Below are 27911 nucleotides of genomic sequence, written 5' to 3'. Positions count from 1 at the left end.
ATTCAAGGTGTTAAGAGACAAGCTCTGGAAAATCTGCCTGCGTTGGCTGAGGATGACACGACTCAGTGTCTGCTGCCAAAGGCTACCCCTTATCCCCCAAATTATATTAGTGTCAGCCACTTCAGCATAAAATCCAGGTCTTTAGCACAAACCTGCCTTCAAAGAGCTGAAATGACTTGCCTTGGTTTTGTCTCAGAGCGGTGGAGAAGCAGGCAGGTCTCTCCTGTCTGTGCCATGTCTGTGGGAGGTGACCTGCAGCACAGAGACTGAGCACAGGAGGAGGAGGAGGAAGAAGAGGATTAATATCATCTTCAACAACTGAAGAGAGTACAGCACATTTACACTTTCAGCCAGGGCATTTGCACCTGCAGGAGCAAGACATCCCTCGTGTAGCTTTACCCCAAATTAGACAACCTGTCCTTCCTCTGAAGGAGAAGTTTGTACCTGGGTGGAGTTCAGTAAGTGTATGAAAAAATATTCCCGTTCCAGGGCCACAAACTGAAATCTCTTCATGGCAGGACCTTCAGAATTTCCCTCAGTACAGGTAAAAATGGAAATTCAACAGATCCAAACCTTGTCAGAAAACAGAATTTTGATGCACTCAGAGCGATGACTTCTCTGCATCACTTTTTTTGGTGTTTAAGAAAAACAGACAGTTTGAGTCATGCCAACTAATTTTCTTTCTTAGCAGAATCACAGAATCATTTAAGTTGGAAAAGAACTTTGAGTTCAGGTGTAAACCAACAGTACCAAGCCCGCCATGGAACCATGTCCCTAAGCTCCATGCCTGGGAGCTTTCATTTTCCCCTGAAAAGCAATGTACAACTGTTAAATACTTTTCCTTGATCTCAATAATCCTTTTTTTTTTTTTAAAGGAATTATCCCTGGAGTACAGTTTCATATCAAAAGCTGTGATTTGCACAATGGTGCACAAGTGGTTCACACATTTAATACACAGCCCACACTCTGAAGAACCTTAAGACTCCTTGCATTAAATAAGAGGCACAGTACTTCAAAATGAGGGTTTGTGAGTAGGTGGTAAACTTTTTTTTCTGGGTCACTGAGTAGCAACTGGGTGCTTTGAAAGCATCTTGCAGGAGCCAGGTAAGCTGTGGTTGAGAGATCCAGGTGTCCTACTGTGGTCAAATCAGAAAGAAAGACTTCTACCCTTAAGGCAATGAAGCAATTACATGTGGTATCCTCATATCTTACTTGCAGTAAATAGGTGCAGAACAATGTGGCTTTGTAGTGCCCAGTAATAATATCAGGAGTTGGCAGCAAGAGCCTCTGAGAGTCTGTGCAGAGTTTACCAAAACCCTCCATCACTCTGAGCAGGAGAAATGGTTCAGAGTCACAGTGTTCATCTCAGAACCTAAATACCTGCTTGGTGTAAAACTCTGGAGTCTGGGGTGAGAATCAGCATGGGAAGTTCACTCTCGTTCCTCAGTGTCTCATTTGAAGACAGAGGTTGTGCTCACAACTGTGCCTGTCTGAGGGAGTGCAAAACCAAACCCCAGCTCCAGAGAGCTGCTGCCCTGAAGAGAGATTCAAACCCAGACCTGAGCTTGATGCTTTGGCTCTCCAATTAACCTGTTCTCTGTTAAACTGCAATCCTGTAACAGCATTTGCTTGAGCTCCAAGCAGAGGCTGTGTCAGCATTTCTGGTGTCAAAGCATTTGTCCCAGGTTTAGAATTGTCCAGGACTCCCAAAGCAGGGATTGCTTGGAAAGGAAGGCTCCAAAGGGCCCTGGAGCAGAAAGGAAAGCCCAGCCATGTACCTGTGTGGAGACTCAAGAGTATCCTTTCAGCTCTGACACAAATCAACGGCAGGGCACTTTGACACATCCCAACCTTTCAGAGTGTATTTTTTGAGCTCAGCTCATTATCTGAGCCTCCATTCAGATGCTCTCAGCACAGATGCCTTCCTCATCAGCTCTGCACTAAAACATACAGTAAGTGAAATTCTGCCATATGTTAATACATATGTTTCAGTTTCAATAAGCATTTGATGCAGGGCTGTTTTTATTTTTTTTTTTCCAGGCAACAGAAATTACAGAGTTTATACTACTACCTTCCCTCTCTATTTAAATGTACTAGTGAGCTTAAATAAACTAATTAAAGTAAGGTTAGCTACGTGCAGCATAACCTGTCACAATGGTGGAAACATGTATCGATTCTTAATGGTTCAGCATTTATCTGGTTGGTCCAAACCAGCTGGGGATGGCAGAGTCAAACTGTCTGAGACTCTCTGTGATGTTGTAAAATGATGGAGAGGCAGATAGCCTGGAGAAAAGGTGTAACCAGGATTTTCACTTCATCCCCACCTCAAATTTTCCCATCTGGCATATCACAACATAATGATGTGAGTGATGTCATCAAACTGGGAGAGAGGATCTGAATGGGGTAGTTTTCTCCTTTACTGAACTTTGTAAGCTGGCCACAAATTGTAATTAGCAAGTGTCTGCAGTTTATTTCTGGCAGAGGCTCAGTCCGTTTTCCTCGGGCTGGAATCAGTCTGTTTAGCCACGATGATTCTTTTTGTTTGTTTGTTTGCAAATAAACTCTTGGAAGGATCCTGGGCACATTATGAGATTTACAGATCAGTTGCTCTGCACAAGTACACTGCTTTTACAGCAGTGCAATACCTCTGAGTAATGCTTTTGATTTAACTGGAGCTACCCTAGATTTGCACCATTGTAGGAGCCAGATTAGGCCCCATAACTCTTGCACACAGGCTTGAAAGCATCCAAGCAGTTATGAATGAGAGCAGCATTTGCAAGATAGAACAAAGGAAAACCAGCCAAAAAAAATATCCAACTTACATCAGCTTTGCCTGCTGGATTCTTTGCTTTCCAGCTAGAGAAATATCCAGGCAGACCCTCAGCTCGCAGAAGCTGGCACAGCTTTGTTAAAAATCAGTGGAGCTTTGCTGATTTATATCAGCTGAGAATCACTATCTGCCCCGATGACAAAATGAGGCATTGAAACAGAGTGGGAAGGCAATAGGGTTTATCTATGGTTACAGCATTAAAGCAGCATCATAAGATAAACTAATTTTGTCTAAAGCTTTCAGAAAAAAAAAAAAAGAAGGAAAAGAAAAAAAGGAGGCGTCTGTGGGGATACAGCACTGACTTGGCTTTCTCAGTGTTGGCTTCTGATCACTGTGCCAAGACTGGCATCTTCCCTTCCCTCAACAAATCAGCATTGCTGCTGCAAACTCTTCATTGACTGCCAATGCTGTGCTACCAATAATTTACCTCGATTGAGAAACGTCTCTGCTTTCGCTCTGCACAAGAGAGTTTGCTCCTGCATGCCTGGATCTGTTCAGTTACTTACTTTATGAACTTTATTAAAAAGAATCAAAGGATTCTTTTGGGTTCGTTTTTCATAAAATGTCTCAAGCATTTGATAAATAAATAATCTTCTACTTAAAATGGGCATGAATTCCCTAAAGACTCAGCGTTACAAGCAGGTATGTGCCAAGCCCAGCTCTCCTCCAGGGGGATGTATATATCTATATACCTGTAATTATAGGCTGATAATTATATAATTCCCTCTATGTATATCATCATTTGTGAATAACTCGGTAAGCTGGCAACACAGAAGGGCGGGACTGTATCATAAGCTAATAAAAAAAAGCAATTATATTTTCTTTCTGATCCAGTTCTCACCTTCCCAGCGAGATTGGGGCATTGTGCAATAAGTGAGAAATGAGGAACCTCGGAACACTTGGAAGCAAGATAAGCATCCAAATGCCTGACTCTGTCATTCAGAGCTCAGCCGAACTGTTTCAGTCAGGAAATTATGGGCTGCCATGGGAACAAAGGTCCCTTCCCAGATTACCGAAAGGAGTCTGAAGTGGGTCAGAAATGTTATAAGAATAGGCTTTCAAATGGCATTTGTATTATTTCCCAGGTTAATACATGTTTGAATCTAAGCGCTGAGGCTAATGTGAGCAATGTCATTTCAGCTTTATGCAACACCTCCTCGCTGTGCATGCAGCTCACCCCTAAAATGAATCCTAGGAAGGTCTCTCCACAGTCTAGCCTGCATCTCTCACCTCTTGTTTTATAATAACTTTGCAAACAGCTCAAATAGGGACCATTTGTAGTCTGTGTTGCTGCAGAATCCTGCAAAAGGTGCTTTTAGAGCTGACATATCAGAAATCATAAAATTTTACGTAAGCCTTAAAATTCAATAAATTATGAACAAGTGCTTTTGTTTTCTAATTTACAGTGTTCACGCAAGTCTCTCATTCCTTTCCAAGATGCACAGCAGTGTGTCCTCAATTGAACCCTAATATACACCCACTATCTTACCCTCCAAATCCTTGGGATGCCTCATCCTCTGAAAAGCCTGGAAACAGAGCCCAGTGTTGGGGTAGGATTGAGCCTCCAGTACGTAAACCAGAAATGGAACAAATCTGGGCATGCAGGAGATAATTTAGTTGTGCAGAATGAAAGCAACGAAGTTTCTCAATTCAGGTAAATTATTGGTAGCACAGCACTGGCAGTCAATGAAGAGCTTGCCGAAATTGTGTTGATATTGTCAAAGGAGGAAGAGAATCCTGGCTGAAGAACTCCATGCCATGGAAAAGAGAGAAAGGCAGTGCTGTACTCATACAGTCTGTCCTTAGAGCTCTAAATGAAAGATAATTTTTTTCAGAGGCTCAAATACTGGGAGCACAGATCACCAAATTCTCTGTACCATTTATTACAGCTTTCTGTCCTGTGTCACTGGTTGTAAAGCAGGAAGAACTGCTAAGCTATTCTTTCTGTGTGAAATGAAAATGACTGGAGTGGGACAAATGTAGATCCAAGCTCTCTGCTTGGAGCTGTGCTGGTTATCTCACTCCTAAGGTCCTACTCAGCAGAAACCAAATCAGTATCATCAGATAGTTTATTTGTTCTGGAGTCTCTGTGGCTGTTGCACACTCCTGAGAGGTCTGTGGGATGCTTTTCCTATTGTGTCACTATTACTGCTTTGCCCTGCAACCAGAAAAATCATAAATGAGACGTGGCTCAAGCCTAAAGGTTCTGCCTCTGGTTCAGCAAAGTGTGGAAGTGTATCCTGAATGTAAATATCCAAGGATCTGGGAGGCTCCTCATCAACTCAAAGCTGAGCATGTGTTTGGTACTGTTGGAGATTCAAAGTTTGATTGAAGGTCGAGATGAAGTTTCTGGTTTGGGTGATCTGTACTTCAGGAAGATGTCAGAAGGGAGAATGAACACAGGGGAGCAACAAAAGTGCCTGAGTTTTGGAAGGGATAAGACCTCCTCCCTCACACATAGTCCATAGCAAGCTGACTCCAGCTGTACCTGCAAACAGGTTCTGTGTATTTCCCTCATTCCCCTGTGGAAAGGTCTCTCATGCCAACGAGCTGCCCATGTTCAGTTCATATCTGTATTTTTGGGCTCATGCAGTCATGTGTGTGAAAGGGAACACTGCAGCCACTCCTGAGTGTTGTAAAAGGGAAATGAATACGTTTTCCCTGCTTTTGACAAAAATGATTGCCATGCTATTCTACACCTCACAGATAATTAATATATCAAATGGCTCTGAAAGCCTACACTTGGAAAATAAACAGCTCTCACTGAGGAATATGTCCACAGCCCTAAAAGGAAAAAAAAATCTCATTTGGATAATATTAAAGTCTGAAGGACTGAAAGTTGGTTGTTGCATGCAATAGAGTAATTCAGAGACTGAGAGAAGTCTGTGTGATAACATCTACCAAGAGTGGTGTACTGTTAATTCAGAGCACACCCTGGAACAGGCACTGAAGTGGGTTTTATTTGAGAGAGGGGCTTTTTCACTCTTTGGATCAACCAACCTAAGTTGGCCTAAAATAACTTAAAATCTTTCAGAGGGGTATGGTAGGCATTACTTGTTACCCTCCCAGAAGTCAAAGTGATATTCACCGAGCAGGAGTTAAATACTGTGCTGGAACAGGGCTCACGTGTTCTTGCTTCTATAAAACTCTGGTTTATGCTCCCTCCCATGTACAGGGTAGTACAAAATGCCACAGCAGCACTTTCCTAGTGTTCTATGGTCAAGGACACTAAATGTCTTCACAAGCAGCAAAGAATATTGGCAAAAAAGGAACTCTGTAAAAAGGTTAGGATTTAATATGACAGTAAAACATATGGGAAAAAAATCAGACTCAGTTGATTAAGAAAGTTTGTCAAGGGAGTCCCAAGTTGTATTTATTTATTTGTTCAAAGTAGATTAGATTACTAGTAATCATTAGATTTTAAGCGATATTAACCTAGAGTTCCTGTTGAGTTTGTATCAGTAATAATTCCCAGAAAAAAATTATATAGTCAGCAAAAATGTGGAGTTTTAATGTGCTGTTCTACTCTTGAAAAAGGGATAATACACATAAGACACATCCCACCACACTGAAGGTTTGGGGTTTGTCAGTATCTTTACCAAACAGACTGAAATTTGGCTGCAAAAATTGACTATTGTAGAGCCAGTGCAGCTCTGGAGAAGTGAGAAAGCATTTGCACTTCTCCTGTCTCAGGAGCAAAATGATGAGTGCTCTCCTCAGACACATCTGTTGCTTTTTTAGTTTTCAGCTGTCCAAGTTCAGCTAACCAAATCTGGCATCATTCACCCCTTTATTAAATCATGGACTCAGTGAAACTGTTCCGAGGCCAAGGGACTTTGTTTGCATGGCACGAACAATTCAGCACTTTTAGCAGAAATAAAGGAGTGAGGAGTGATTACTTAGGAGAAATAATCGTGTTTCGTGCAAAGCTCCCTCTGCAATTCCCTCCTGCGGTGGCAGGAGAGAACGATAGAAATCTATCTGTTCCCAAGGTGAATTGCTGGAGAATCTCATCTTAATAGGGTGGGGGCATTGCAGGATGGGCAAGGTGAGAAGTTTCTCGCATTTCTGAGGGCTAGTCTGGGCTAATTCCTGTGCGCTCGTCGGGAGGTATCAATTCCTGAACAGGGAGTTTCCTTTCTCTTTCCTGTGACTCGTCAGGACGGTGCCTACACGTTTAACATATCTACACCCGGCTTGGCTTCCCCGCCCGCTTGGTGCCTACTGGCCCCACTCCCTTATCTAATCAAGGTTCAATCAAAGTTAATTAGGGATCTAGTTTTCTGTTCCTGCATTAGGCGCAAAGCAAAAGAAGCTCCTGGGCATATCTGATCAAGGAGCTGATCTGTGTTATAACTATGTAATAACTGGCACAACTGTGTAATTACAATACAGCCCTATCTCAGGTTACATCATTATCATTATGCTTAACACTAAAACAAAGTGTGGTTATCATGATTGGTGTCAACACATTTCTGATATGCCACCCAGGAAGGGGAGGATATACACATGTCACCCAAGCACTGTTTGAAACTGGAAAAAGTTTGTTCCTGCAGATAGGGCATAAGGAGAAAAAAAAATACATATAACAGTGACTATTGGGGGTTAAACTTAACCTTCCTTTACCCTTCCTCTTCCCTTCCTTAGCCAGACTTTTACTTGTCAATGAGGACTTGACTCTGGAGTCACTGATAATAAAATGTAATCTACCTCTGGGTGTCTGTAGTCTGTTTCCACAGGGGAGAGAACTGCAAAGTTCCAAGAGTGGTGTTAACTCAAAGGCTTTGCACTGAGAATGTATTTTTTAGTTCTGATTTTCTGCTTCAACGATAGTTTAATGAACTAATATGTATCTATAAAAAGGAGATGCTGTGGAACTTGTAGGAAGTGCAATTCACTTGAAGGAAAGCCAGTATTGAAAATACCATTTCTGCATCTTCTGCTTCTTGCTGAGTTGAGTTATAAAATATTAGAAAAGCCATATTGCACAGCTTTTAGCCACTAATATTTATGTGCAGTCTTAAATATCAACAGCTTCAGCCACTTTTTGTTAATGATAGGTCTGGATGTGATTTCTTAGCTAAAAACAGCTTCCTTAGCTTACCTCATATCACGGCATCTGGTATCTGTAATTGGAATCATTTTCATAATAACCATGAGCAATACACATTACCATCTAAATATGAAGGCTGACTGCAATACAGACTTGTCTACAGCTTTGTAAGTATCCAGGATCCTGTCCAAAGCCCCTTAGACTGGAGGGAAAGACTCCTGCTGATGTGCCTTATCTAAATTAGGTGCAATGTATCAAAAAACCCTCCTAGGCTCCATATAGGAAAGCTGAAATCTATTCAATATTAATAAATTTCAGTGCAACTCTGTCAAACCCCTCCAGAGGTGGTGTCCCATTCTGTCACTAAATCAGCCCTAATTCAGTCAGAATTTAGATAATTGCACGACTTGAAATGCCAGAGTAGCTCTGTGGATTTTTAGGGAAGTTCAAGGCATTCAGTAAGTTGTCTCTCACTAGTTTACTACTTATGTTATGTTTAATTGTTGTAAGTTTTACTGTTTCATTGCTAGTAATAGAAAACTACCTAATTCATACAGAAAAACACACTCAACACTAATTTTTATGGTGTTATGATCTTGTTTTGAATTAATTTCAGAAAAAAACTTGCATCTATGTAACAATCATAAATTCTTTAGATATCCACAGCCAGAGTCTTCAGGTACTCATTTAGCAGTAGGCATTTATGTTATGTTCAAAGTGTAATGTTTTATATTCATCACAATTAGCAGTCCTCAATAAGATAAAAATACATTAATTCACCTCAATCTGGAGAGTTTCTCCAAAAGGGACAAGAAATCCTACTGTCAAATTAAAAGGAAAAGAAGGGATTAAATAAAGTTCTGTAACAACTGCACACACAGGGTTTGTTTAAACTGAAATTTTACATGAAAAGGTGCAAATGCTTTTAAACAGAGCCATCACAGATTGCATTTTCTTGCTCTCTCCCATATAATTGTAAACAGCTTTGATTTCAAAGGGAAAATCAGACAATTATTTTATAATGAGGGGTGTGGTCTAGTGATTCGAGCATCAGACTGGCAGCCAAAAACCACTGGAGTTTTAATCCTGGCTCTGACACTGACACCATCGACTGCCTTGGGCTAATCACCATGGGTTTGACTGAGATCTGCTCCTTGTGGGTGCAAGAGGCAGGGACAGCTGCAGGATTCCTGATTCAGAGCTCCAGAGGTGAGCAACAACCTCCCTTGTAGTGCACCCAGCATGTCCCTGAACTGAAGGGCAGCATCCCTGACCAGGGGAAGACATTAACCCCACACAATGTTCACCTCAGGCGAGCTGAGGTTCAGGAAAGCCATAGCTGCTAAGTGCTGTCAATAAAAGCTTTAAAAGCTCTTTGCATAAGCATATTTGAGTAGGTCTGTGCTTTGATGAAAGCCTGCTGCTTAGGTCGAGGGGTGAGTAAAGCCAGTCTTGCCTTTAGAACACTCCCGACACCTGGGGAGATTTTTATTTCCTTCAAGCACCTTGTAGTTAAATTTTTAGTCATTGTTTTCTTTCTTCCTGTGTGCACCCAGCCCCCAGTGACCCCCAGCTTTCCCCTGTCCTTTGCTTCTCACTACAATTCCTCCTGTCTCATTGAGTTGTCTGATTTCTTATCCTTGATTAATACAAACACAGACAAAACCCTCATCCTTGGGGATTTTAATTGGAAGGTTGATTGCCTTTTCTTCTCTGCTTGTACATTTTCCATCGCTTCAGCTTCCTTGAGGTCCACAGACAGACTTTCAATCTCCCCCTCACATTCACCATCCTGTTCTTGATCTTTGCTTGCTCGGGGCTTGACTCCTTCTAATATAAATGTTAGGCATCTTGCCATTTCAGATGACAGATCAGCTCTTTGATGTGTCTAATTATGATGGAGAGGGGGCAGAGAAAGCAGGACCTCCTGAAGCCAGGATAAATTTGCTGTCCATATAAAGTCTGAGCAGCAACGTGTCCCTCTGCCTCCCCTCTGGTACGTGACAGCACGCTGGCCTCCAATCCTGCCCAACACGAAAGAGTTCCATGAACTCTTTCAAGGGAAGATTTTACTTTTGAACCTGTTTGATTTGAAAGAGGAAATCTGGCAGCAGCCAGGATGCCAGAATGATAGGGAGGGGTAGCAGAATGGGGAGTTCTACCTCAACTTTGCATGGCAAAAGCAGAGGTGGCTGACTGAAAGCAATCTAGTGAGACAACCTTGTTCCTCCACCTCACCTCACTCTCCCTTTGTTGCCTGCACAGAGGAGCAGCAAACTGACACTCAGTATTCATGTTGGTGCTTTGCAAAAGCCATCAAATTCAACCTCACAGCACTTTTCTATGTTGAACTTTCAGTTTGGTTTGAGGGATGCTGTTGAGAGAGAAGAGCTGTGCTGCTCTGAGGGCCAGAAGCTTCGGAGCACAGCAGGTTTCAGTCACTTCTCTTGCTTCTAAGTAATTTAGACACTTTCAGAGCATCCCACACCAAGTTCTTTCACTTCAGTTAAGAACCAAACTTGAGGTGAAGTAAGAACTGGACTCACTCTGGAGTTTGTGACAACCAGAGCTGAATTCAGCTCTCAGCTGCTGTCCAGGACTTTAGCATCACTGTGTTTGGGCAGAAGCCTTTGCTCAGTAGAAGGGAGAGAAGAATGGAAAGGCCATTCAGCACTGAAACCTGTCTAAGGGCTGTGCTGCTGAACCTGTACAGTTCCTCTGGCACATGTGTTTGCCCACAGAAATGATGTGCAGCTCCTACCTGTGCTGCAGAAACGTGGCTGCCCTGCTCAGACCAGGGCTCTATTGACTTGTGTGCTTTACAAACACATGAAAGGCCATGGTCCCAGCCCTGAGGTACTTGAAGTCGTTAGCAAATCTCACAGACACTTCTTAATATGAATTTATTGTTAATCTGTCTGCCCCAGAGCTTGAAATTCTTTATCTGCCAAACAGGCACAGCAGGAGTTTCAGCATTTCTTCCCCTGTAATACTCAGCTAATGTGCTTCAAGCCTGACCTGCAATGATCATCTCCTGAGAAGAAAGTTTGGTTTAGTCTTCTTCCTATTCAGCATTCAGCCCTTGATCTCTCTACCAAAATGGGAAATCAGTACTAGTGAAATGAACACTGATCAACACTGACAAAACCTTTCACCTCATTTCTCGCAGTAAGCTGGGGTTGCATTTGTGTCATTGTCCTTGAGCAGAAAGTCTTGAGTGGAAAGTTTCCCACCTCCCTCACCCCTTCACTTTCCAGAGCAAAAGCAGAAATCTGCTTTAATGAAACAGCCCTAAGGTGAGGGGAAGCAATGCTCCAGTCTGCAGAGTGACAGGGAAAGGCAGTGGGGAAGGGGATCTCTGTGCTGCAGAGGTGAGAGCAGGGAACATCTATCAATATTTACCGAGCAGCATTGCTTTTCCATTTGGTGTTTCTGAGCCCTTCCTCTTTACAGAGCCCTGCCCTGGAATAGCTCTGTGCTTTTTCCTGTGCATTGGCAAGCAAGAAACCCAGTTTCTGGCTCTGATCTTTGTTGACAGGGCTGAGGAAGATCGTGGTAGCCTTTCTCTCCGTGGGTTCTCTCTACACACCCCAGAGGAGAGATTAATGGCTTCTGAAAGCATCTCCACCCTACAGAAAGGTCACCAGAGTCCTGGGGAAGACGAATAAACAGGGGCTCATCAAGACTCTAGTAACATGGGAGGGACCTCTTCCAGCAAAAATACTGCCAAAAAATTCTTAACAGTGGCAATTTCAGAGGAGCTGGAGGTAGGCAGGTGATGTTCTGGGTTGTCATTTTTCACACAGAGCAGCACAGTCCAATCACTTCTACAGGAGTATTTTTTGTAACAGTTTTGTTTGCATCAAGTGCTTGTCCCTGTGTGGCCTGTGACCTGTGGGATGTGCTGATTAAGGCTGTAGGAGAATGTGTCCCTGTCATCTTCTCTTCCATAGGCAGTCAGCTGTCTTTTGGATTCGCTTGGAGCTGTGAGTTTGGGCAAGATTTTACTTTAGTTATTTCACGCCAACTCTATCACCTTAATATTTATTGTTCTGGCTCTGGACAGTAGAGTTAATTAATATGTTAGATACTCTTGAGTATCCTCTTAGAGTTTCACACATCTTTTGGGGCCTGATATACTGAGACCCTTAATCCAACAGTATTTACTTCCCCTTAAGTAGAATAAATTTACCAGGAAAAGCAGCAGAAGCTCAGCTAGGACAGTGAAAAAACCTTCCCTTTAGGTTTTTTATTCACAGATTTAGGCTGGGGTAGCTACATTACCACGTGTGTCCTTTTTGAGTAGATTCCACACATGGCAGGTACACACATATGTGCAGACACACAGTGTAGGGCACCATCCTAAATTGCAAAATCCAATTACCTATGCTAATACTCATTTAAAGACCTAATGTTAAGTAGTCACATTGCTGAAAAGAGAGGGAAAAATGCCTGAAATGGACTGATGCAATTTTGTCAGACTGTCATAAACTCCTAAACCTAAGGTACAAAAATAGCTGATCCTGACAGATGCTTGCGGTTGGAGTGCCCACATAGGGAGAAGTCTGATTATGAGTCAGGTGGGAGGCATAAAGACAGAAGAAAGTTGATTTGCTTTATCCTGTCAATCTAATGATTCACTTTGCAGGTCACACTTTATCTACACACAATGTTTATTTAGACAATGAAACCATCAGTGTCATTGATAGAATCTAACACACCGAGAGAGATATTTTACTTCCTCGGTATTTTTTATTGTTGCTGGAGTAGCTAATCCTGCCACAGAAGTCTTTTTATGGAAATAATATTTTGTTATAAGCACTATCATCACGTATTGTAATTATTATTTTGTTTTACCCTGCCCACACAGAAAACTGTTTGCATTATATTCCATTGAAAGATACACTTTAAGTTCTCTCTAGTTGTCATGAATAATGTAAATTGACAAGAACTATTATGGAGGCAGGTAGACAAAGAAACAGAAAGTTAAGTGGTTTCCTTTCTTTTTATGGCAGAGTGACATTTACCTGTAAGTGCATTTGATTTTAACACAATAGGATGAGTCTCTGCTGTGCTGGATTAGGATTGAGGCATGCGGAGGAGTTCAGATAAAGAGTGGGCACTGAGAAATGCCCTCGCCAGACCTCTCCAGGGAGGGTGCTTCAGCAGCAATAGCATGTCAGAAGGACTTTTTTTTTAGTCCTTGCATCCAGCTGACAAAATCTTTCCTTGTTTCTGTATCTATAATTCCAAGAGATCTCTCAGTGCTTCCCACAGCTGTCTAATACTTTGTGCTTGTCACATCACTTTCCAAAAAAGGGTCAATGTCACTTTCCCACCCTGACAGACAGAAAAACCAAGGCAAAGAGAAGCTGTAGATGAATGAGTGTGGCTTGGAGACCCAGGACCAGCTTTCCTGGTGTGCAGAGCCACGGTCCAGATTGGTATTGCCTCTCACATTCCAACTTCAAATTTCACCAGTTCCCCTTTGCCTCGCACTTGCCAGAACTGCACTAGTCGGGTCTAACTCTCCTGCAGTTACACTGAATTTAAATCAGAAATAACTTCAGAGGGTTGGATTCTCACTTTTGTAAACGAGAGTGTTCCCCCTAAAAGCAGTAGAGCTCATTTTTAGGTCTGAGAAGGTGTAACTGCTCTCACGTCTATAAACATCCCACTAAGTATAAAATACTTTATTTCTCTGGTGTGACACATTTACTACCCTCCCTGATCCAGCTTTTCCCTGCAGTGTAACTTTCCATGTCTGCAGGGTTACACCGGGTAAGAGGGACAAAAGCCACTCAACCCTTGTCTCCAGTAAAAACCCAACCAACCAAATAAACAAAAGCAAACAAAAAACCAAGCAGGCATCACACTGTGATCAAGATATTGCCTTCCCCAGGGGAGTCACAGGTGTGCAAGGGGAGAGCTGAGGTCCTTTGGGAGAGCTGACATCCCTCTGCTTTTACAGAGGAGCAAAGAGGACTATTGTGGTTTATCCTGCCCATATTACTTGAAGGAAAACTTCAGAAAACACTGTCTGGGCTGCCTCCCAGAGCTTTTCTACTTTTGTGATCTCTCCTTTAAGTTTCTGTGCAGGAGAAGGACGGGCTCTGGCTGATGACAAATGTGACCTGTCCCACCGAGTTATTGTTGCTCGCTGTGGGGGATAAGCTTTTGCAGTGCTCTGGTTGCTGGTGACGTAGTCCAGGGTGCACACACACACCACAGTTGTGTCTTGGGGCTTCAAATGCCTTTATCTATGTCATGCATTGGTTTTTACAGTTTGCTATGAATCACTGATGCCTGCTGGGAACACATACCCGCTTCTGGTTATTTTTATTACAATGTTATAATGGGCACAAGGACACTTAAAAGTGGAACAACTGAGCATCTCTTGGTAGCCAGTGCTGTGCAACTCTCCTGGGATGCCTGAGAACACCAAGATGTGCTGCTGAACTGTCTTACTGAAGTGAAAAGAAATTAATTCCAAGATAGTCAGTGTCCTGTGGAGTAGCTCTGCTCATGTGAATGATGGGAGAGCAGCTACAGCCCAGTATCAAGCCCTGGAATATGTGATCAGAGCCCTTGATAAGCCGCAGGTTTCCCTGATGAGGGTGGATCAGTCATTTAGACATTCTGGTTATATTTCAGGCTCTATTCTTCTAGCCAGAATCTCTTGGTCTGCTGGCATTCTTACCAGCAGTAAATCAGTGGGCAGAGGCATGAGATAAGTGTCAGCATCTCCTGATGAGAAACTGAGACATGGCTGGGAAAAACACCAGGACAGCAGGTAAAGAAAAAGGGATTAATGGCATGCTGGGTTATAATCCCATGCTGATGCTGCATGGTGATGCCAGGATGAGTACATTAAAAGATATAAGGAATCCAGTATGATGGAAAAAGGGAACATATAAACCCCAAATTTGTTAATAACTACTTGTCAAGGGAATGAAGGTTTCAGCTTTGAAGGTCACAGTATTTGAAGGACAAATATTTCTGTTCTCAGATAGAGAAGCAGGGAACAAAGAAGAACTGAGAGCTGCTGGGCACTCAGCTCTTTTGCTGTGTGTTTGGTGTTTGGTGATTCCTGAAATGTTTGTTATGGATCATGAACATGTTAGAAAAACATCAAGATACTCAGAGAAAACAGTAAAGAGAATGGTTGAAACACACAATACTCGATATAAAATACTTGTAATTATATGGAGTTCTATTCACTCTGGAGGTCTCAGAGTGGACTTCTTTGTCACCTCCAGTTTAGAAGAAGGTCAGACACAAGAGAGGAACTGATTTGCTCAACGCACACAGTCAGCAAATGGTAGAATTGGGACTAGAAACCAAATCTTTTTACTGTTTGCAGAAAGTGAGCAAATAAGTTTACTGTAATTTCAAAAGACATGGCTACAAAAGGACTTGAAATAGCTGAACTCAATTTTCTAACCCCACTGCACAGGCTTTGGCCAAGTCCTTGGATTCTGCTTTGTGCTTTAATTCTCCTGTGCCACTGCACACAAAGTGACAGTCACTGTTACAGGAAAATGTTAAGCCCAAACTCTGCCTTTGGGTACAGAAGGAAATCGCAGAGAAGAGAAGCCACCGTGTCCAGCTGATCAGGATAGTGGCCATGTGCCAGACATCATCTTTTGTGGTAATAACTCCTTTCCAATGGCAGCCTGAGCTATTTGCCTGTCATGATTTGTCTTTTTGTGCTTGGGGAATGCTGGCTGACCTTTGTCTTTGATGTTGCTCGGCCCTTGCCTTGCAATAGGGCAGTTCAGAAGGCCACGACCACATCTGCTTTGGCTGGTTCTGTTATCAATTAATTTGTCCTGCCACATCAAAGAACAGAGATAAAGCCGTAGCATTTCCTTACCACAGATTTTTATCTTCACTCCCCAGTTCACCTCACAACACACGCACCTTCCACCTCCACAGCGAGCGGAGAGAGAGAGACAGACAGAGAAAGAAACTGAAATGACATCCTAATAGCCTCCCTCGAGTGCTGATGGCACCTGGGTCTCTGTGTGCTGAGCCTTACACCCACTTCCAATCTGGCCTGGCCACAGCCAGGCGGTTGCTTACACCCCCAACAAGTTATTTGTTTTTCTCTCTAGACAAATCAGTGATGTTAGAATGACAAATAGCAGTTATAGCTTTGCACTTAGCTGAGTATAATTTCAGCCCATCAGTACCATCTGTCTCCCTTCTTGGGCTGCAGCTCCATTAAGCGACAGCCAGAGATCCTCAAGGACAAAGAGCCCAACTCACATGGGCAGATATTTGAGGGGTCAGAATCTGTGACTCCTTGCCCTTTGTGGTTCATTCCAGTGGTGAGCTAGAGAAAATGAAGGTGGGACATAGAACCTAACCCAAATTCAAGCTTCCTGAGCTGTACTGTGCTGAGCCTTGATTCTCTTGTTCAGGAATTCTGTGCTGAGATTGGTACTAAACACCATCCAAACTTATCTGAAGACTTGCTGGGGTGGTGCTGTTTGTTTTGGCTTTGTGACAGCAGCCAGGCTTATTTCTAGGAAATTTTGTGTTCATTTACTACGAGTCATAGAAAAGATAGGAAAATGCTTCTGCATAATGGGGAACTTTAGTTTTAATAAACTAACATAATCTGTTTGTGATAATCTCACCCTGTAGTTCTTGAACTGCCTAGTTTTCCAAGGAGCAATTCCTCTGGTCTCATGGCACTCACTAGGAAAACAGATGCTTAATGAAGAATCCAGTCTCCATCAAATTCCATGAGAAGATTGCTTCTACCTTGATTAGGTCTTTCCCTGTCTCCAGAAGCATTCCCTTTTCCCTCTGTGACTTTTCCAAGTTCCTTGTTTCCATTCTGTATGAAGTTCAAACTCCTCTTCCTCATTTTGTTTATCATCTATACTGTCTATCAGTAATTTATCTGTTATCTCCTCTGTCTCTGCCTCCTGTTCACAGTGTGCCCTGTTGAAACCTGGCCATAGAAAATATAGTAGTGAGGCAGTTTAAAGAGTTTTTAGAATTACTGTAAGGAGGCTCTTGTCACAGTAAAGTAAAAAGGTCAAAGTAAAGTACTGGGTTGGGAGCAACAAGCCAAAAGAAAACACCAGTGACAAGGATTGTCCATATCAATATAAAATACTTTGTTCAAAGTCTTTGGGCACTTGCCACTTAAGAGCATAATTCCTATTTAACCACATCAAAAAAATGATCAGATTTGCAAAACATCTCAGTTTGGTGAGCACAGTCAGAGTGCTATATGTGTGTGAAAATCTGATCCTTCTGTCACCAGGCACACTGGGGACTGGGCAGGACCAGCAAGTAGGGATCTGTATTCCCAGCTTTAGCCTCGTGTCCTCAGACTTTTCTGATTTAGTTGTTTTCTCTACAGGCTTGTTTTTCTTTTTTTCTTTCTTTCTCTTTCTTTCTTTCTTTCTTTCTTTCTTTCTTTCTTTCTTTCTTTCTTTCTTTCTTTCTTTCTTTCTTTCTTTCTTTCTTTCTCTTTCTTTCTTTCTTTCTTTCTTTCTTTCTTTCTTTCTTTCTTTCTTTCTTTCTCTTTCTTTCTTTCTTTCTTTCTTTCTTTCTTTCTCTCTCTCTCTCTCTCTTTCTTTCTTTCTTTCTCTCTCTCTCTCTTTCTCTCTTTCTCTCTTTCTTTCTCTCTTTCTCTCTCTTTCTTTCCCTCTTTCTCTCTTTCTCTTTCTCTCTCTTTCTCTCTTTCTCTCTCTCCTTTTCTCTTTCTCTCTTTTTCTTTCTCTCTTTCTCCCTTTCTCTTTCTCTGTTTCCCTCTTTCTCTTGTTTCTTATGTTTTCTGAGGACTAATTTGATCACATCTAAAAACATGGTGAAAATTCAGTTTTGGAACCATTTTGCATGTGCAATGAAAAAGCCCAGTCTTCCCCAGCGTGGCTGTGAATGTCCTTCTCTCTCATTGACTAAAGACCCTGTGTACCTTGCAGGATCAGTTGCATTCAAAAACCTGTCCTTTCAAATTTGTTTAGGTAAAGTGCAGAGTGCAGATGATTCCCAGAATAGCTCTTCTGGCTTCATTTGGAATGACAGCAAAAACAAATCTGGACTTAGCTTTTCATCTCAATGGAAGGGCATACGAGAAGCAGTGAGAATATGTCATTGTTCGTAAAGGACAACGTTACATGAGAGAGAGCACAGGAGAGAGGCAGGGAGAAAGAGATTTTTCCTCTCTGCTAAAGAAGGGCCATTTTGAGGTGTGTGAGGACAGCGGGGGTCAGCGAGTGCTGGAACTGACTCTGAACTTCTGGCAGAACAATCTCCTGGAACTAAAACCAAGAATACCTTTATCTTCAGCAACCTGCCGGGAGATGTTCCACAGCCAGCTTTCTCCACAAGAGCCAGGTTACAGTCTCTGTACATGACAGCAATTGAAGCAAAAGCTTTTGTCTTTTAAAACAGACTGGCTCACACAGCAGAGTAGACTCAAGCCTGATATTTAATATCAGACACTGGGCAAGAATCCCTTTGTAACAGAAGAGCCATAAACCATGAGATTATTTGCCACAACAGGGAGGTGGTGGGTGCAGGTGTTCACACACCATGTCTAATTAGAACAGGAACAGATATGTTACAGGAATTAGAATTCCTTCAGTCAGGATCTGCTCTGCACACTGCTCTGTTTTAACAACCAGGTACTTTTATGTGCCTGAGCCACTTTTCACCATGAACACAATCTGTTTGCAGACACTCCTTCAGCCTCATTGCTTCCCTGTCTTAGGAAGGAAGAAAGACTGTGGTCCCCATTTCCCAGAGAGGTGGTCGCACTAAACTTCCACATTAATTGCCTGCACACTCAGTCAGGGTCAGAACCAGAAATAAAGTCCAGGAGTTCTGATTCTTAGTCCTCTCTCATCAGCCATGTTCTCCTGAGCCTACTTTACCTGTGTATCAGGGATTTTGTGGGCAGCTACAGAGACACAGAACAGATTTCCCCCAAATGGGGTTTTCAATCACTCAACTTTTATCACTGAGAGACAGTAGCTTCCCTCCCTACCTCCTTGAAAAGCTTTTAAAATAAACACAGGTACATTAGAACAACAGCCCTTCAAAAAGGGTCCCTTCCTCCCCCTTACCTTCCTTGCTCTCCTGTCATTAAGCAGAGCAGAGCCATCCTTACATGTGACATTTGGACAGATTGACTTAAGCTATTTACTTTAAGCTTTTCTTCCTCCCATTCAGGATAATTTTCATTCATTTTTCAAGTGTCTCAAAATTTCTTTTGCTAAATCCCTAGATCAGGTGATTCAGAATGAAGCAATGGTACATGTGCCATTCTGATAAAAGCACAACCCTGAAGCTTCCCTACTTTTCCCACAGCTCCTTTCTGTGTACTCCTTAACTCGCTAATTCTGCTGACAAAAGGAAAAATACAGCAGGAGTCGTGAAGGAAATATCACTTTTAAAAGCCAATTTTATTTTCTTACCACAAATACTACCTTGCTGGTTAAACCATTGAGTAATTGTATTCTGGGTTTAGAGTCAGTGGGTCAGATTCTGGTTTGAATTATATCAATAAAAACAACCACTCCAGGGCAACCTTTCATAAATATGCTTGCTTTTAAACCAATGTGCTCTGCTGCTTGAGGATGCCTTCCTAAACCAAATCCTAACCCAGAATTACCACATTAATGTCAGTGGAACTGACAGGTGACAGAGTTCAGACTCAGAACTCCCTGACAAGGGTTTTCTCTCTCTCCCAGAAGCAGAAGAGCACCGAGCAGGTTTAACACAACCCTCCTGACTTACACTCCCTGCTCAGCAGGAGTCTGGGAGCTTTGCTGGGTAGGTTGAAGGTGCAGTAGCACAGATGTGAGTCTCAAGTGAGGATGTTCTGTGCTGCTGTGGATTCTACAGGGCCAAGGACTGAACAAACATCTGCATACTGCTTGGGCAAGGCATTCTATCAGACCCTTTTCTTCCCTCTCATTCTTATCTGTCTTGTTTAATGGCAACTGGAAGATTTTGGGCATTTTCTCAAGTTCTGTAGTAGCTCCACCTAAGGAAAATATGGGCTAAGTCACCCTTTTTCTGAACACACAAAAGGTGGTGTAGAGGGTAAGATTTAGGGCTGAAGGAAAATGGTTGAGTGATGCCAAGTGATGTTCAAGTTACAGAATGGTCACATCAGTTGTTGGATAAGTGGGACTGCACTTTGTGGGACTCCTGGGACAGCAGCTCACAATGAAGTTAAGGCTTTTTCTGTGCATATAGTTTGAATTAGGGGAAATGCTCAAAATATATAAACAGGAACTAGTCTTGCAGAGAAGATAAGCTCTGGAGTAAGGGGATTGTCTCTTCCAATGTGTATTTAGTGTCTACTGCAGTGGGGACTAATCTCATGTTGGGCCTCTGGATGCTGAGCCTCTCTTAACGTGTGTACTGCTGTAATACACAGAACTACTTCCTTCCATTGACTGCCTTTTTGTGGCATTGTTTTGTGTAATTGACTCCCTTTCTCATCCAGAGGCCAAAAAGTGATTATTGGAGATTGCCAGCTCAAGACCTGAATTGTTTCATTCAGGAAGTTAATTAAAATCAACCCACCTCTTCAGAAAACCTTTTCGAATACAGTGTGGATGCTCCTTTCATCTCAGTGTTACTCTTTTTTTTTTTTTTTTTTAATCAGTACTCCTTAAATCATGGAAATAACTTGGCAAAGGAGCTGAATTACAAGAAAAATCAGTTAGGAACGTAGGTAAAGGCACATAATAGGTCTTTAGAGGAGAGGAATGAATTTAATTGAGTGAAAGCTCAGAAAACCCAAAAGTAAACTCAGGGTCATCAGCATGCTTCTTTCACTTATCCCTCAGTTGCACTTCATAGATCCAGGCTTCCTTTTGCTCTGCTGTTATCACACTTTCCTTTTGCTGTGATTTATTAACTGTGGAACTGTCAAATTATGAAACTGAGGTTCTAGAAATACTTATTAATGTTTGAGAAATTCATTTCACACTTGAATACTTTTTCTAACACTTACTAATGTCCCTCATTTTGGTCATGTGGGTCTGCAGGGCAAGAAAACAAGGTATCTTATTATATATTTAGCATGTGGAGATGAGGGATGAAAAAAAATGTATTTTAAAACCCCCTCAAACCCTGCAGCAGCCTCATGCATTTGGTCCTTGTGCTGCTGTATGTGGTGGCTGTGTGTGGATGTGCATAAGCAGGGCAATGTCTGTACATTCAGTGACACCATTCCAGCTCCCTTTCAGTCACTATTAAGAAAGCACTTCTAATCCCCTCTGAGAAGCTCGAACATAAAATTCCTTTCATGCCAGTTTTGTCTTCCTCAATTTGGCGAACACTGACCTTCCCCCTGTGATTCCAAAGGAACTTGTAATTCAAAAGGCATTTCTGTTTATTATTACCCTGTTAGTGTGCAAGGATCATCAGGGATGCCAGTATTGCTCAGGCAACAAGGTTACTCTCTGAGCTCTCTGTTGCAGTTTTGTACTGCAAACAAAAATACCGAGGCCACAGATAAATGATGGTTACTTTGCTCACTATTTAATGAAAATAACAAGCCTAAAATAATAATAACTGAATAATTCCTTGCCTTAAGATCCTTTGCCACACTTATTTCCCACACCAAGTCTTCTGATGGAAATTCATGTAAAAAGTAGGAACAAAGACCACCAAAAATGTCAAAGTTTATGAATTTGCTCTTACAGGACTGGAACATTTCTGCCTCTTGACACTCAGTTTTGAAATGTGTTATGTTACAACAGTATCAAATTTAACAGTTCTGAACTGGTATAGTCTTACTTAAAAGGAGGTTTTCCTTCAAAATACATTTTTGCACAGAATACTGAGCTCTGTGTTTCCATCAGCATTAACGAAGTCAAGTTTAGTATTTAACCTAATCTGCTCAAAGTAGTCCTATTACCCTTCATACTTAGAGAGACATCATCTGATAGGAAATGGCTGCAATACCTCCAGCTTTCCTAAAATACTGACAGTTTCAACCGTTTCTTAAGAAATACTCACTGGGGACTGCAGCTCTAAACATGCTTCTGCTTCAAAATGTGGCCATCTTCTGTAGCTTAAATGGGGGACTCCTTACAACCAAAGCACTGATGTTGCTGGCCACCCAAAGGGCAGCCAGAGAAATGAGTGACCATGAGACATTTTTCCTGAGATCCCTCTCCACAGTGCTCTTTTCCCCCTGCTACCTCACTGGTACTGTCTATGATTTTTAAATGACCATAACATCTTTTCCTCAGGCAAGTATTTCATGCCAGCATTGGGAACATTGTTTTTCCAAAGGAAACTGTAGTAACCATTTATGGTTTTTCACATTTGGTAAGCTGCTCCTGATGAAAACTGTGTAAAAGTACCTTCTTCAATTTACAGGTGACCACTGCACCCTCAAAATACCAGACTTAATGATAAGAGGGAAAAAACTCCACTTTTTCGGCAGAAGTAACATGGAAGACATAATTTATTTTTTTTTACCTGCAGTGAGAGGAGTGAATTCTGGTCTTGTTTAATCCAGCACAGCAGCTGAAAATGGGATGGGCTGGAGTGTTTGCTCTGCTGTCTCTTCTGTTTAATCTGAGGACAAGACAAAATGTTAATACAACAATGAATCCTGAGACCTGACCCTGATTACAGCTCTGCCCCATGGATCTGCAGAACCCCTCAGTGCTCATGTTTTCAAATCTGCCAATATGTAAGTGCTTAATTTTGGTGTGCAGGAAAATGCTCATGTGGGAAGGTCACCCCCCATCTAAATTTGGTACACAGAAATTCAGCAGATCTTTCAGATCAGCAGTGCTCATTTGAAAGTTTGTCTTTGAACACCTCTCTCCTCTTTCTTTGCTACTGCCCTTCAATGTTTGTGTCTGTAGGCTTGAAAACTTGTGCCAAATGGAAGTGCCCCAGTTACATCAGCCAAAACTACAATTTCTTCCTTAAGCTGTACACACTGGTCACTATTTGCTTTGCAAATAGTTCTGCTTTTGATAAATGCAACTTAATTCTTGTGTGGAGCAAATTTTGAAATATTATCTCCACGGACATTTTAAAACTTGACAAGTCTGTTCTATAAATCATTTATTTGTTTTAATCTTTCTTAGCATCCCTGAATCTAAAAGCATTTCATAGATGTATTTCTCTGACCATTTCACTAATAATGATTTAGCTCATTATTAATGCTTCCCTTTCACAGAACCAGAAACTGAGATGCAGGTATCTGAGAGAAGTGCTATTGTTTTTAGAAGCATAATTGGATTCTGATTTCTGGAACTCACCTTGCTGAGGGCTCAGCTCTTCTACAAAAAGCTGTCTACAAGGGTCAGAAAGAAACTATTAAATTGTCTGACACCTATTAATCTACTCCTCTTTTAGGTCCGTAGCTGTGAACTGAGCTCATTGAAATAAAATCTCTCAAACTTGTGAGATCATGTATTAGAAAATCAGTCCTGGTGTGCCCAAAGAGTTGGCCCCACATTACATTATTTCCTGATACAAACAGTAATAAAATACTTTTTTTCTTCCCCCTCCAAAATATTTTATTTTAGGGAAATGCAACAGGAAAGAACAAAAGTAAAATTCCCATTTGTGAAAGCACAGCATGTGCAACTTCACTATAGCAGGCAGCAAAAGGTCTAAGAGCAGAAAAAGGACTACTGAGACCTGCACACAGAAAGTTTCTCATAAATTAGCTCAGAAAACCAAAGGCAGAGCTCTGCATGCTAGAGAAGGCTTGAAGCACAAAATATTTTTAAAGTCCTTTAGCAATATTAAAATTCTGCTCAGAAACAACTATTGTGATGTGATTTTCCCCTCTCCTTGCTTGGGAATCAATTGCGCAGCCCTTCCCTTTGTTAAAAATTTTCAAAACTCTGAAAAAATGGATCTAATTTCCACCCTGGAAAAATGAACGAAAGTGCTTAATGCATCAGTGTTGGTGCACAAAGTGCATTTGTTGTGCTGCTGAATGTAACACGATCTGAACCGAGGCAGGAAAATGAACACTTTGCAGCCCCTGATGGATTTCAGATTTATTAGACACTGGAATGTTTTTTTTCCCCCCTTGTCTATAAGAACATGGTGTGTAAGATGATAAAGGGCAGGAATAAAGGGAGCAGACATTGTAGCCCTTGAAATTAAAAGAACTGTTTCTAGATTTTGAAAGTGTCAATGTATGAAAAAGCAGCCTAAATAGAAGCGTTGCATTATTCAGTATGCTTTCCTCCTGGAAAGAGAAACATATTGCAACCACTGACAAAGCTATGGACATGTGACTAATACTACTTTTATTTTCCTATATGGAGAAAAACCCCATCACAAAGCCTAAATGGAATATTTATGCTGTAAGATAATACACTCGTACCTGTAAATTATGAGTGCAAGATGTAATAATTCATCTTTAGTTTCATTACTCATGCACTATGGAGCTTTCAAGATTAGGGATGGATTTGTTATGCCACTACATTCCAGTATATGTTTTCCCTTTCTTAACCCCCTTGCCTCTTCTCTGGCACACACATCCTGTACAGTAGGAGCAAATTTCTTCACACCAACACATACAGACTGTATGAGCTACACAGAGCTGGCATCACTTTCAAAGGACATATTAATGATCCATTTTATGATGTTAACCAGGCAGAAAAAAATTAGCTCAGGGCATGGGGATATAATTTCAAATAAATTTAGAGGAAAGTTTCCTATTCAGAGAAGAGCTCCAAGGTGTAACATTAATAAAACGCTGTTGTAGCCTAATGTTACAGGATAGTTCTCTTGAGCTTCCAAGATGGGAGCCACAGTGGTCTTGTAGTAGCAGGAGTTTTGTTCCAGTATCTATGTGTTGCTTTGTGAAAGAGAATAGCAAAAATCTGGAATGAGTTGCTTCAAAGATTAGAATTCCCATGAAAATATAAACAACAAAACTATTCACTGAAAGCTAACTTATGTTTAATATATAAGCAGAGGAATAAACAAGATCTGTTCTGCTATTTTTGACTCTGTATTTTAAGTGTCTGAAAGTGATGAATGTCTGACAGACATGACAAGGCCAAGGAGACAGTTTGGGCCAGTGTTCTGAGCACTGGCACTCCAGGCTCTGCTGGGGTCTGCTGCTGAGTTATTGTGTAATCTTGGGTGAGTCATTTAAATTCTTTATGCTCTGATTTCACCAGTCTGTAAAATAGGTGTAATCCTCCCCCATTTACCTCAGACAGCAAAAATATCTATAAAACATCTTAGATGGCATGTTACGCTCAGGCAAATTTCAGTTCAGTAAAAGATTCTCTTTATGAGCTGTATTTGTCCACAGATCCTTTTGTCCTGCAAATCTCTGCCCCCAGACACACACATACACAGTCATGTCACTGTAGCCTGAAAGATGAGATGAACGTGCCTTTACTGGGAAATCAAAACCATCATTCTGCTCCTATGGCGGCAGAAATTGCATTAACTATCAAACTTTAAGTTTTTTCAAAGACCAAATCTTGCTTGTCTTAATCAAGTGAGAAGTCCCAGTAAAAATCAGTAGGATACTTCAAGCCATTAAGGAAAGCAGGATCTGGCCTCTGGTAGAGCATTGAGGTAAACCAGACACACCACTGCAGTTTGCATTGGACAGTTCTCAATTAGAATGTCAAGATTTATAGTGTATTTTATCCGGTTTTCATTCTCCACTGCTCAGTTTAACTTTTGACCTATGGTTATTGGCAGAAGAGGGCTTGTCCCAGAGGGCCATTAGTCCATTCCAAAGAGGCCTTCTAAGAAGTGCCAAAAAGAGGGTGGGAAATAACTCTCTTTGTAACAGGACCCCTCCTCTGAAATGCTCACCATCGGTGGGACAGTCAGGATACACGAAAACAGGAGATTCTCTGGATTTTTCTGCATTAAGTTGTTAGGGTCTTGCATTGTTCGTTTTCCCTCCTGTCCTGCCAAGAGATCAGATGGAAACAAGTCTTGTAGAAAGGATCAACTGTAATTGTGTCAAAAAACATCTGCATGGAGTCAGACTAAAAGGAAAAGGAGCTTATATAGGGAACCTATGCTGATATATAAGAGATATAGTAAGGTGTGGCATCCAGGGGTTTCCCAGGTGGCTGGAGCTCATTAAGCTCTCAGCCAACATGGGACACAGCATCCTTACGATATATGACGGAACAACATGAGTTGCAGATACACCCTTGAATTTGAATTAAAAACAAACCAACAAACAAACAACAGCATGGGGATAAATAGATTCACCCAGGTTGGATAGCCTTGCTCAATGCTTTCCCTTCCGAAAGGGAGATGAGGGCTGTGCTGAAGGGGAGAGCTGGCATGTAACTGACACAATTTCTCAATTCAAAACCTTTAGACTGATAAAAATACCAGGCAGGATCAATGATCTTGCTTTAGGACTGTGCTGGTGACACAAAATAAGGGCAGTGCTGTAAATGTGGAAGGCCAGAGTATTCCAGGGAAGACTCTTATGATCCTGGGCATTAGAGCATTAGGGAAGGAATGAAATGTAATAGGATTCAAGTCGGGCTGTGAGGTTGGAGATTAATAACAGCCATGCTCTGTGGTGAGCAAGAGGCTCCTGGATGAAGATGTCCTTACAGCAGGGAGGTTCTCCAAGGGCCTCCCATGGACACAGGGGGACAAAAATAACCCAGCTCGCTTTAGGATAGAGCCAGCTTCATTTGCAAAAGGGATTATTATATAATGTAGTTGCCTCTAACAACAGAGGACTGGTCTGATGAACCAGAAGACCCCTTCCAGTCCTATTGTTCCTGCTATTCCCAAAGTTAAATTAACACCAACCTTGCCTGGCAACATTGTCGCTGTGCCTGTGGAGAGGGAGTTTGCCCTGGAGCTCCTGGGATGAGATGTCTCTGGAAATGGGAATTGAAAACCCTGTAAATGGGAACTAGAAGAGATGCCAGGTTTGTAATTTAAAAAAAAACCAACAAACCAATGTAACAGATCTGAATCCTCCTGCTTTGTGATACTGGAAGGCCTGTAAGGACACAAGACCAGCCTTAAAACCCCTCAGGAGAGGCTCATGGCCAACAACACAGCACCAGTCCCCTCACAGGGCTCCTGCTGTCCTCTGCCAGCCTGAAGCCACTGGGGCAGAAACACTGAGCTTGGGAAAGTGACTTTTCTCCAGACAGCAGGGATTTGAGTGAGTGTTTCCCACCTCTTTCCCCCAGGTGGCCTTCTCACAGCCACCCCAGCCTGTGGGGATGACAGGGCCGCCATACCCCAACAAATCCTGGGCCTGGGAGCAACTCCCACCTATGTCATATATATATGACATAAATACATACATTTTAACATGCTGTATGTGCCACGAGGTGGAATTCAGCCTTGCAGGGCGGCTGGGAGGCTGTGAAGGGCAGAGCAGAGCCCCTGGCTGGCACCACCATTGCTGAGGGGAGCAGCCGCAGCCCAGGGGTGTGTGAGGGCACCACTGCCACCTCAGGGGAACAAAGCGGGGTTAAAATGACACCAAAACGGGCTAACACAGCTTTTAAGGGGCTGTGGGGTAGTGGCACTGTGTCTGGGTTTCTCTTCAGGGCATGATTTTAGGTGTAGGGCTGCTCAAGCTGAGTGACAAGATGGAGAGAAAGCTGTTTGAGTGCCGGAGAGCTGGCAGAGCTGGAGCTGACAGAGAAGGTAGGTGAAGTAACAGCAATTGAAAATGTGTGGGAATAGAAATTCCCCTTCCCTCACTTCCCAGCCCTGTGGAGCCAAGGAGAGGAACAGGCACTTGGTCTGGCAGGACTCTGCCCTGCCAAGGGTGAATGTCTGCCTATTTTCAGTGAGTGTCCCTTGTGCTACCATGTCCCTGTCACTCCTGCTCCAGAAAGTGGGTCTGCAAGGTGCTGATGGTGTTTTAGCCCATGTGATATCTTCTCCTAGGAAACTATGATTAGAGAATCTTTGGAATCAAATAGGGAATCTTTGGAAATGACCAGCTGGCATCTGAGTCCCAGGGCAGTGCCTGGCTGGCACTCATGGGCTGGGACAGGCTCAGGCTATGGGGCAGGAGTGGGG

At 42.2% G+C, this 27911-nt stretch overlaps 1 long non-coding RNA gene across 2 annotated transcripts; it reads right to left on the bottom strand.

Moving 5' to 3' along the window:
- Positions 1 to 118: 118 nt before the first annotated feature.
- LOC146429022 (uncharacterized) lies at positions 119 to 27512 on the bottom strand. Of its 2 annotated transcripts, none has more exons than XR_014855691.1 (5): positions 27182 to 27512; positions 26673 to 26743; positions 25701 to 25793; positions 22359 to 22457; positions 119 to 266 (listed from the first exon to the last, which is right to left on the bottom strand). It is a non-coding gene; the product is annotated as an uncharacterized LOC146429022 (long non-coding RNA). The 2 variants fall into 2 exon arrangements; XR_014855690.1 differs by having other exon boundaries at positions 160 to 266; positions 25701 to 25798.
- Between the last annotated feature and the right edge of the window lie 399 nt (positions 27513 to 27911).

Source organism: Lichenostomus cassidix, chromosome 19, assembly GCF_008360975.1.
Source record: "Lichenostomus cassidix isolate B80296 chromosome 19, HeHo_3.0, whole genome shotgun sequence".
NCBI lineage: Eukaryota > Metazoa > Chordata > Aves > Passeriformes > Meliphagidae > Lichenostomus > Lichenostomus cassidix.
The sequence above is the reverse complement of the archived record's forward strand: the minus strand, read 5'-3'. Positions and strand labels throughout refer to the sequence as shown.